The sequence below is a fragment of the Gorilla gorilla genome, chromosome 21 (assembly GCF_029281585.2).
Source record: "Gorilla gorilla gorilla isolate KB3781 chromosome 21, NHGRI_mGorGor1-v2.1_pri, whole genome shotgun sequence".
In the NCBI taxonomy this organism is placed as follows: Eukaryota; Metazoa; Chordata; class Mammalia; order Primates; family Hominidae; genus Gorilla; species Gorilla gorilla.
Window position 1 is genome coordinate 75,562,482 of NC_073245.2, and position 8,684 is coordinate 75,571,165.

The following is an 8,684-nucleotide window of genomic DNA, read 5'->3' on the forward strand; positions in this document are numbered from 1 at the left end:
GATGACCGGCGTCCGCCCCCTCCTGCAGGATGACCTGCCCAGCACCTGCTCCCGCCGTGCGCCCTCCGGCGTGAGATCCCCATCAACCCTCCCCGTGGGGGGTCTGAGCGACCCGCATCCGCGAGGCGTTTTCTCTGAAAGTCTCAGAGATTCCTTGGCTTGGAGAAGTCCTGGACCCGGGTCCAGAGCTCAGAGGTTCCCTCCACTGGGCCGAGGACTCAGGAGGAGGGAGTGAGCCGGGCTCGCCCACCTCCCACGGGGAGCTCCTCTGCTGGAAGGCTGAGACCTGAAGGCCAGGTCTGCTCCAGCTGCCTGGACCGGCCTCCTGCCTGCGCGGGAGGGGCCTAGGGAGCCTCGGGTTGGGACAGCCTGAGGCCTTGTGCACGGTGGAGGCAGGACCCAGCTGTCCAGGGCAGGTCCTGGGGTCTGGATGGGGCTGAACCCCTTAAAGCCTGGGCTTCCGGAAGAGGCTTGTGCTGGAGGCAGGGAAGGGTCCCAGCCAGGCCCGAGAGGAGCAGGACGTGGACACAGTGAGCCAGAGTGTCAGCCGGTCGGAAAGCCCATGGGGGCAGAACAGCGGGAGATCAGGGCAGGTGGCCGGGCCAGGGCTGCGACTTGGTCTTTACTCAGTGGCAGGGCAGGCTCCCTGACTGCCACCCACCGCCTGAGGAGCCTGAGATGGGTTTCCCATGGCAACCTGAATTCCTGCCCCACTGGAGATTTTATGAATTACTGAGGATTCTTGCCTTCCTAATTTTGGTTGTGTGTCCCACAGTCCCGGGGATCAGGAGGGGTTAACAGAAGACCAAGGGTCAGGTTTTCTGCACTGCGGGGAGCCACCCCAGATCTGTAGTCCAGGCTCATGGGTGGGTGAGGGGGTAGCTTCCAAGCCCCAAAGGTCGGAGAGCAAAGGTGTGGCCAGTTGTGGAGGGAGGGGGAGCCTCAGGTTGTTTGCAGTGCTGGGGAGATAAGAATATTCAGGAATCAGATGGTGGTGATGGTTGCACAGCTCTGAGTATACTGCAGCCCACTGAGCACTACACTCTCAAGGGGTGACTATTATGGTGTGAGGATTATATCCCAATTTTTAAAAGATGTGAAAAAATTAATGTTTATACAATATATAAGACATTGATTTTTAAATACAGCAGTACCATCCCCGTCCCCCATAACCCTGGTTCCTCCAGGGACTTGGAGCCATTGGTGGAAGGACGTGGACTCCTAGAAGGTGATTCGCAAAGGTGCCACGTAAGCAGAGGAGCCACGTAAGCACAGGCCCAGTGCCACGTAAGCAGAGGAAGGCCCGGAGCCGGCTGCTGAGGTCCTGAGGGAGAGGGAGGGGCACCTGCTCAGCCTTGCCTGTGTGTGTGTATCCTTCTCTCTCAGGGGAAGCTGCCCGGACATGCATGCGCCTTGCAGTTCTGTCCTGCCAGGCTGCCTGCTCTTCCTCTTGAAAGCAAAAGCCTTCACTTGCTGAGGATGCAACGATGCCCTAGTGTCCCTTGCAGGAGCCAGTGTCAGAGCCAGGAGCCGTCGTGGGCATCCCCTGCTCCAAAGTTACGAGTTCTGGTGAAGGGGTCAGGACAGCCCCTTCGAGAGTTCAGCAGAGCAGGTCAGCACAGGACCCACGCCGTGCACAGCCCACACTCCACCTGCCCTGGTGCACACTGACGGCAGCAGCCAGCCGCGGGGACCCCAGGCGCAGTGTTGCCGCGTGAACGTTAGAGCAGCCTCCAGAGGCGGGTTCGGTCTGCACACCTGGTTCGCGGGTGACGCAGTTGTGACTTGGCCCAGGTCAGTTGTTGGGGCCTGGCCAGCTGTGGGTGGTGAGGTTTTCTCGGACACTTCATCTGCTCTCGTTCTTGTCCGAATTCCTTCTGCCTAAGAATGACAGCTTTAAAAGCGAAATGGCAGCACGTCTCCATCCTTACACAGAATCCCACGTGGGAAGACCCTAGTCGGAGGCCCCCACCCTTGCCCGGAGCTGGACTTTGGGGCAGCAGCAAACTGCAGTGAGTGTGAGTCACACCTGAGGACAGGTGGGCTGTCTTCAGGCTCCCAACAGGTCTGTCCCTTAAGGGGCTGGGGAATGGGGGCTGGAATGCCACGGCCTGCCCACCTGGGGGACTCTGGGCAGAGCTGGAGCAGCCAGGCAGGAAAATATCCCCCAGTTTCCAGAGAGTAAAAGCTGATGATCCTACCGAGGTGTGAAGGACAGTGACGGACAGTGATGGAAGGTGATGGACAGAGGAGGACAGTGATGGACAGTGATGGACAGAGGAGGGCAGTGATGGACAGTGACAGGCAATGATAGACAGCAACAGAGAGTGGAGGATAGTGCTGAACAGCAACAGAGAGTGGAGGGCAGTGATGGACAGTGGAGGACAGTGATGGACGGCGGAGGACAGTGGAGGAGAACGGAGGACAGTGATGGACGGCGGAGGACAGTGATGGACAGTGATGGACAGCGGAGGACGGTGATGGACAGCGGAGGACGGTGATGGACAGCGTAGGACAGTGATGGACAGTGATGGACAGTGGAGGACAGTGATGGACAGTGGAGGACAGTGATGGACAGTGGAGGACAGTGATGGACAGTGGAGGAGAACGGAGGACAGTGATGGACAGCGGAGGACAGTGATGGACAGTGATGGACAGCGGAGGACAGTGATGGACAGTGGAGGACAGTGATGGACAGTGGAGGAGAATGGAGGACAGTGATGGACGGCGGAGGACAGGGATGGACGGCGGAGGACAGTGATGGACGGCGGAGGACAGGGATGGACAGTGGAGGACAGTGATGGACAGTGGAGGAGAACGGAGGACAGTGATGGACAACGGAGGACAGTGATGGACAGCGGAGGACAGTGATGGAGAACGGAGGACAGTGATGGACAGCGGAGGACAGCGGAGGACAGTGATGGAGAACGGAGGACAGTGGAGGACAGCAGAGGACAGTGACGGAGAACGGAGGACAGTGATGGACAGTGATGGACGGTGAGGACAGTGATAGACAGCGGAGGACAGTGATGGAGAACGGAGGACAGTGGAGGACAGTGATGGACAGTGATGGACAGTGGAGGACAGTGATGGAGAGCGGAGGACAGTGATGGACAGTGATGGACAGTGGAGGACAGTGATGGAGAGCGGAGGACAGTGATGGACAGTGATGGACAGTGATGGAGAGCGGAGGACAGTGATGGACAGTGATGGACAGTGGAGGACAGTGATGGAGAGCGGAGGACAGTGATGGACAGTGGAGGACAGTGATGGAGAGCGGAGGACAGTGATGGACAGTGATGGACAGTGGAGGACAGTGATGGAGAGCGGAGGACAGTGATGGACAGCGGAGGACAGTGATGGAGAACGGAGGACAGTGATGGACAGCGGAGGACAGTGGAGGACAGCGGAGGACAGTGATGGAGAACGGAGGACAGTGGAGGACAGTGATGGACAGTGATGGACAGTGGAGGACAGTGATGGAGAGCGGAGGACAGTGATGGACAGTGGAGGACAGTGATGGAGAGCGGAGGACAGTGATGGACAGTGATGGACAGCGGAGGACAGTGATGGAGAACGGAGGACAGTGATGGACAGCAGAGGACAGTGATGGACAGCGGAGGACAGTGATGGAGAACGGAGGACAGTGATGGACAGTGGAGGACAGTGATGGACAGTGGAGGACAGTGATGGAGAGCGGAGGACAGTGATGGACAGTGATGGACAGCGGAGGACAGTGATGGAGAGCGGAGGACAGTGATGGACAGTGGAGGACAGTGATGGACAGTGATGGACGGTGAGGACAGTGATAGACAGCGGAGGACAGTGATGGAGAACGGAGGACAGTGATGGAGAACGGAGGACAGTGATGGACAGCGGAGGACAGTGGAGGACAGCGGAGGACAGTGATGGAGAACGGAGGACAGTGGAGGACAGTGATGGACAGTGATGGACAGTGGAGGACAGTGATGGAGAGCGGAGGACAGTGATGGACAGTGGAGGACAGTGATGGAGAGCGGAGGACAGTGATGGACAGTGATGGACAGCGGAGGACAGTGATGGAGAACGGAGGACAGTGATGGACAGCAGAGGACAGTGATGGACAGCGGAGGACAGTGATGGAGAACGGAGGACAGTGATGGACAGCGGAGGACAGTGATGGAGAGCGGAGGACAGTGATGGACAGTGGAGGACAGTGATGGACAGTGATGGACAGCGGAGGACAGTGATGGACAACGGAGGACAGTGATGGACAGCGGAGGACAGGGATGGACAACGGAGGACAGTGATGGACAGCGGAGGACAGGGATGGACAGTGGAGGACAGTGATGGACAGTGGAGGAGAACGGAGGACAGTGATGGAGAACGGAGGACAGTGATGGACAGTGATGGACGGTGAGGACAGTGATAGACAGCGGAAGACAGTGGAGGACAGCAGAGGACAGTGATGGAGAACAGAGGACAGTGATGGAGAACAGAGGACAGTGATGGACAGCGGAGGACAGTGATGGAGAACGGAGGACAGTGATGGACAGCGGAGGACAGTGATGGACAGCAGAGGACAGTGGAGGACAGCGGAGGACAGTGATGGAGAACGGAGGACAGTGATGGACAGCGGAGGACAGTGATGGACAGTGGAGGACAGTGATGGACAGTGGAGGACAGTGATGGAGAGCGGAGGACAGTGATGGACAGTGATGGACAGCGGAGGACAGTGGAGGACAGCAGAGGACAGTGATGGAGAGCGGAGGACAGTGATGGACAGTGATGGACAGCGGAGGACAGTGATGGAGAACGGAGGACAGTGATGGACAGCGGAGGACAGTGGAGGACAGCAGAGGACAGTGATGGAGAGCGGAGGACAGTGATGGACAGTGATGGACAGCGGAGGACAGTGATGGAGAACGGAGGACAGTGATGGACAGCGGAGGACAGTGGAGGACAGCGGAGGACAGTGATGGAGAACGGAGGACAGTGGAGGACAGTGATGGACAGTGATGGACAGTGGAGGACAGTGATGGAGAGCGGAGGACAGTGATGGACAGTGGAGGACAGTGATGGAGAGCGGAGGACAGTGATGGACAGTGATGGACAGCGGAGGACAGTGATGGAGAACGGAGGACAGTGATGGACAGCGGAGGACAGTGGAGGACAGCAGAGGACAGTGATGGAGAGCGGAGGACAGTGATGGACAGTGATGGACAGCGGAGGACAGTGATGGAGAACGGAGGACAGTGATGGACAGCGGAGGACAGTGGAGGACAGCGGAGGACAGTGATGGAGAACGGAGGACAGTGGAGGACAGTGATGGACAGTGATGGACAGTGGAGGACAGTGATGGAGAGCGGAGGACAGTGATGGACAGTGGAGGACAGTGATGGACAGTGGAGGACAGTGATGGACAGCGGAGGACAGTGATGGAGAACGGAGGACAGTGATGGACAGCGGAGGACAGTGATGGAGAACGGAGGACAGTGATGGACAGTGGAGGACAGTGATGGACAGTGGAGGACAGTGATGGAGAGCGGAGGACAGTGATGGACAGTGATGGACAGTGGAGGACAGTGATGGAGAGCGGAGGACAGTGATGGACAGTGGAGGACAGTGATGGACAGTGGAGGACAGCGATGGCCAGTGATGGACAGAGGAGGACAGTAAAGGACATAGAAGGACAGCAATGGAAGGACAGCCACCCCAGTCAGCACAAACGCAGGCTGAGTGGGGCCCATGCATTCCTGGGAGGACTGGCAAGCTGGGAAAGGCCTCCAGGGCAGGGAAACTCAGGAGAGTGACAGCTTGTTCAGGCCAGGACCTTGTGCATCTTCTCCTTTTTTCTTTCTTAGTAAACCCAGTGTATTCATTTTTAGTGGCTGCCATAACAAATTCCCATAAACTAGCGGCTTGAAGCCACGGAAATTTATTATGTCACAGTTCTGGAGGCTAGACATCTAACATCCAGGTATGGGCAGGGTTGCACTGCCTTCGAAGCTCTGGGGAGGGTCCTTCCTGCCCCTCCCAGCTCCTGTGGCTCCCAGCGTCCTTAGCCTGTGGCCGTTATCACTCTGGTCTTTGCCTCCACCTTTGCATGACCTCCTCCTCTCCTGTGTGTCACTTGCTATGATGCTTGTGATGCCATTTAGGGCCCACCTGTGTAATCCAGCACGCTCTCATGTCAAGATCCTTAATCACATCTGCAAAGAACCTTGCCCCAAACTCCTGGCTTCAAGCAATTCTCCTGCCTTGGCCCCCCAACGTGCTGGGTTTGCAGGTGTGAGCCACTGTGCCAGGCCTAGATTTGGGGGCCACCATTCAGTCGCTGCTCTCCCACACCTGCAGCAGCCCCAGCCCACCCGCAGGGCAGACCTTCCTTGTGGCAGAAACAACAGGAAAAGGAAAGGAAGAGGAACCCAGGCCTGGGTTCCCAGCAGAGCTGTCCGCAGAGCCTGTGGGGGGCTGCAAAGGCCCCTCTGTTGTCACGACACCCCTGTCCCCGTTTCAGATGAAACCGGGAGAACTTTCAACTGCAACAAACACTCCTGGAAAAGGAGAGGCCAATCCCCATGGCTCCACAGAGAGCACAGCCAGACCCCTTCATCCAGGCCCACAGGCAATGTTGTCGACTCTGTTCTTCCTTTGAAAGAAAAGGGTGCTGGTTGGTTTCCAGTTTACTGCAGACACACAGAGAGGCCCCTCTCTGGCTCAGAGCCTGGCCCGGGTCTCTCCAGTCCCAGCTTCTCCCTCCCGAAAGGAACGTCCTGCCCAACAATGCAACACGTGTGCGCACTCCTAGTGTGGGAATCAGGCTGAGCTGGACTTCAGGGGCAGCCCAGGATGCTTGCCTCGGGTGGGGCGTTTTCCCAGAGGTTTCTTGGGAGCTGCCTGGGAGCTGCCGAAGCTTCTTCCCAGCTGGCTTCAGCCCAGGCTTCCTGGGTGAGATTCTTGTTCCCTGGCCCCTCACGGTACGCGTGGTCCTGTTCCCCACAATCCCCCACTCCCTTGAACTCCGTTCCCACACTCAGGACCCACCCAGATGCCAGCTCCCCGCAGAGCAGTGCAGCCCCCCACTTCCAGCCCTGACAGCACACACCCTGCCCCCCCACCATTTTGGAATTGTTCTTTGCCAGAAATACCGTTTCCCACCCTGTCTTCTTATTCTCGGAGGCAGAGGCACTTCAGCTTCCCGGGCCGTCTGTCACTGAATCACCCTGGTTTCCATTGGCAGTGCCGCCTCTCCCTCACTCGGATGCTTCTGTGCAGCCACGCGGGCTGTGTGCACAACCTCAGGGGATGCATCAACCATGTCCTCGGGCTGGCCATAGAGACATGGCCTCGGGCTGAGTGTGGCCGTCAGACTATCCCTGGTACTATAAGCCCTCGGCTGAGGGGGCAGAGGGGCAGCTAGGATCATGGCCGAAGCTCCCGGAGGGGAGCCCCCATCCTCCGGGCCGTCTTCCCGAGCCTGCTCCCCAGGCCGCGCCTTTCCTGATTTCCCTCCAGGCTCCTGTTGCTGGCGACCACAGAACCAGCCTCGGGGCTTTCCTGTCCTTCCTGTCAGGGGTCCATTCCCAGTGGGAGCTCTGGGCGGGTGGGCCTGTCCCAGGAGAGTCACGTAGCTTGTTTAAGGAGAAGATCCCCATGGCTCTTGTGTGCACATGTGGGGCCTCTCTCCCCAGGGGCTGCTGTGAGCCTGGGAAGTCCCGGGTGGTGTCTCATGCCCCAGAGAGTAGCCCCCTGTGCACCTCGCACACGCCCTCCTGTGGGTCTGCTGACTTTCTCCTCCGCCTCAGCCAAGTCTCCCACGCGGAGCAGGTGGGAACTGAGTGAAGGCCTCACAGGATTCTGAGTCCCCGGTCTGACACCCACCTGGCTCAGCACCTGCCTCCTCAGCTTCCAGCTGCACGGGTCGCCACAGGCGTCAGGGTGTGACGGCAAATGTGACGGTGAACGTGGCCGGTCCGGTCAGAGATCTCTGCATCCTCCACACCTCTGGCCAGGTGAGACCCAGCCCGTGTCCCTCCCAGCTCTACTGACGGACGGCAGGAAGCTGAGACCCCGAGCCCGTGTGTCCTCGGTTCTTGGTGCTTTGCAATGCCCCTGGCCCTGGCTGCAGCCGCCCCCTGGCTGGGCCCCGAGCCTGTCTGCCCTGCAACACTCACCCTTCATGAAGAAGGAGCCTCAGCCGAGAGGAGAGCAAATAAGTGTAAGGGGAGAGGGTGCTTCCTGAGACACGCGGTGGGCCCAGGGCTCCTGCCTTGGCCATTCCGTCCATCTGTGGGAGGGCCTTGGCCTCTCTGCTTTTGGAGCATGGCACTGGGGCTAGGGGATTGCAGCCACAGCCACTCCACTGCACTGGTTGGGAGCTCGGATCACCTGGGTGCAGAGGAAGCTTTGACGGCAAGGGTTGGTGTGGCTCACCTCGCCCACCCCACAGCCATCGCCGCCCCACAGACACCTCCGGATCCCGGCCTGCCGTCCCTCCTCCCGAGCCTACGTTAGGCTCCATCCTTCCCCAGGCCCCATGCCACCAGCAAGAACAGCCCAGCCAATGCAGACTGCACCCCTCGGCCTCGGCCGGGACCAAGCACACTGCCCTGTGCTTGTCCAGTGTGCTCTCCCTGGCCCCTGAGGCAGGTGGCCTGACCCCTGTCTTCGGAGGGGAAAGCTGAGTCTCGGGGAGGCCACAC